Source organism: Olea europaea, chromosome 20, assembly GCF_002742605.1.
Source record: "Olea europaea var. sylvestris chromosome 20, O_europaea_v1, whole genome shotgun sequence".
NCBI lineage: Eukaryota > Viridiplantae > Streptophyta > Magnoliopsida > Lamiales > Oleaceae > Olea > Olea europaea.
In genome coordinates, this window is record NC_036256.1 from 3036928 (window position 1) to 3040291 (window position 3364).

Below are 3364 nucleotides of genomic sequence, written 5' to 3' on the forward strand. Positions count from 1 at the left end.
ACATGGTCAATTAGGCTAGAACAAAAGTAAAATAGCTTTGATGTCAAGAATTCTTTGACTAGAAAAATGGATTTTGGCATCTGGTCCGTGACTTTTACTCCTTGCACGCGAACATAGAGAGATTTTATGCTGCGCATGAACATACATTCATCAATATAGATTGAGGAACTTCTTAATTGAAAGCGTTGATTATAAGCTCTGATTTGGGCCCATTTTTTTATTATAAAATCAGAATAGGATCAATGAAATGCTTCATATAATAATTAAAAATTATAACTCGTGCATTGCCAGTTTTAGCCCTTGTTCGGAGAAAATTAAAATAAAAAATTTAATCGAAAATCAAATAAAAATATATTTTTGGTCGCCACCAAACATGGTTTTAATGAATGTGTCAATTAATCACTTTTTTTAAACACTCCATACTTTTGATTAATTATTTTCCTCAATCTCAACTTGCAGTTAATTCGGTTATTAACTTGATTTGACTTAAATATTCTTTTAAAGTTAATAAATAAAGGTTCCGTTTGGCATTATTTTTCTTCTTTTGTTTTCGCTTTCAGTAAAAGAGTTTTTAAAGTTAATAAATAAGAGTTTATGTTTTTGGAGCCGTCGCCCATTGCGAAAGTGTTTGAAGATCGAATTGACGTAGCTTGAATGATAAGTGTATTTTATACACTTATTTGGATCTAAAAATATAGATATTTAATAGTTTTTGAATAAATATAGCCTAATTTAGTGTATATTTCGTTTATTAAGTGAAACTTGATGAACGAAAGTGGAATTGAAAGAAATAAGTAAAAATTGGCCGGGGGGGGGGGGCAAGATCCAAAGTTTGGGGACTAACGTGTAAATACTAAGAACTTCTGCCGAACCTTACGATGAAGATTCGAGAATGCTAGGGGTAATTGGATGCAATTAGAAGTCAAATTGAGTTAAATATGACCAAAATATTTTCACAAATCAATTTTCAATCGCATAAGGATGTTTCAGATTTTTAGCCGGAGATTAAAACCCATTTTTTGTCTAATAAATATTCTAATTGGAAAAGAGCTACTTCTAGTGAAATTATAGCCCTTTGATTCTTTACAACCTAACTTGAATCGCTTCAATCGAATATCGGAAGATAAAGTTATGATAAAAATACTAAATGATGTGTAGTCAGATTTTCCACCTGAAAGATGGAGTCGAGGCGCCAGTATTATAGAGCCACAGCATCGCGGCCCCACTTCTATGGTGCTAAGGCACTGCTGGGTATATCTATGGCACGTTTTGGCCCATTTTAAAGTCTATAAAAACCTTACCTTCGACAAAAATGAGGGTGCAACTATAAATAGAAGTTTTCAATACTTTTGAGGAGGATTCCACACAATGAGAGATAGAGAACAAAACTTGAGAATTATAGAGCAAATTCAAGAGGAGAAAAACAACAATTCAAGGGTTTGAAATCAAGATTTGAACGAGAAAAGGAACTTGGTGCAAGATTCATCGTCTTTTCTACATTTTAATTCAAAACCCAGTTATGTACTCAATACAATTCTTTAGTATTTCTTCCATTATTGTGAGCCACTAAATTCATATTAGGGTAAACAATACAATCTTTTGAGTTTGTTTCTTTTCTTCAATATTCAAGTTCTTTAAGTGCATTTATGTTAATTTTAATTATATACTGAATGCTTTGAATTTTTTGACTAATTATTCAATAATTTCATCAATCTATTCCGAATCGAGAAATAAGTTTTAGATTTAGATCACATATTAAAATCGGGTAAATTAGTATAACGTGTAGAGAAACTTATATTAATTATTGCATTCGTTATGTAAATTTTTAGAACTAATATTTCTTTTAAGTAAAAATGATTTGCATAGAGATATGAGATTGAATTAGTTAAATAGACTCAATGAGAATTCGAGAGGGTTAAATTGAATACAATAGAAGAATTCGACCAAATACTATATTAGATTTTTGAATCTTAAATTGAGACTTAAAGGTAATCAATAGGTAAAATTGTTCTGCTCTAAAATCCCTTCATTATTTAAATTCTAAATCAATCTTTGTGTACGTCCATGTAATTTCGAATAGTTACATTAAAAATCATAACATCTAATTCTTTATTTATTTTCGATCAAATTAAAGTTAGGAATAACTGAACCAACTGTTATATAGTAATCTTCGTGGGAATGATAACCGAACTTTTAGGTCTATTTTATTACTTGTTACGATTCGTACACTTACAGAATATAAAATCGACAACACTGAACATATGTATTGATTAAACATTGTAAAAGAACTATGGGTTTGTAGGCAGCTGTGGCGAATTGAATTTCTGTTAGAAAGAGCTGAAATTTCACGGAAAAAGGGGCATTGTAGTAAAATTTATATATATAAAAGCCAACAACAATTTAGTAGTTTCATTTAAGTATAAACTACTATAAATAATAATCAGCGAATAAAAGGAAAAAATAAATAAATTAGTCACATGGTGACAAATGAAGTATTTACTAAATGTGTATTAGAGTAAAATTGAGGAGCGTAAATCTGAATATTAGCAAAAAATTCAACACAAAATTATTATAAATTATACACGATGTCGTATTGTTAATTTTTCACATATATTTGCATTCTATTATCCACTATCTACATATATGTAACATGATTATGCTTAAATAAATTTAAGCCAACTCACATAGTACAGGACAGTTCAAGTTGAGAGGACATAACACATTTGGAATAATGTAATAGCATGTTTGGTAGGGACGATTGAATATCTAGTAACAACTTCTATCTTTCGTAAATTGATTTTACTAATTTACTAAGTAATCTAAAATAGATGTAATAGGTATGGTAGTATGTTCTTGCCGACTTCTAGCTTCTATGAGTCTTGCTTGAATTTGTTGTCTATGGAAGTGAGTAATACTAACCAACAAAGCATCTACTCATGCTTAACAAAAAATTGTTCACTTCAAAATTAAATGAAATGATGAAGTTAAGATTATTGAAACTAAGATTCAATTTGGTTTTGTGGTTATCAAATGAACTTCCCATGGCGATAATGACAATATAGTAAATGAAAAATGGTCATGCCTACATGCTTACAATAATGATATGCATCACTTCTTTAACATTTTTAATATCCTCTTGATAAGTGTAGTTTCTACACTTATTCGGGGTCTTAAATGATGATATTTTGTTATTCTTTAGACGTATTAGGGCCTAATGTATTATTTCTTGCTTTTATTAGAAAAAACTCATGTATGGACGTAAAATTGAAAAAAAAAAAAAAAAAAAAAAAGAACAAGCAAAGGCTAAAATGAAGCAAATTCAAAGTTAAAGGACTAAAGTTTAAATACTCAAAAGGTGTTTCGA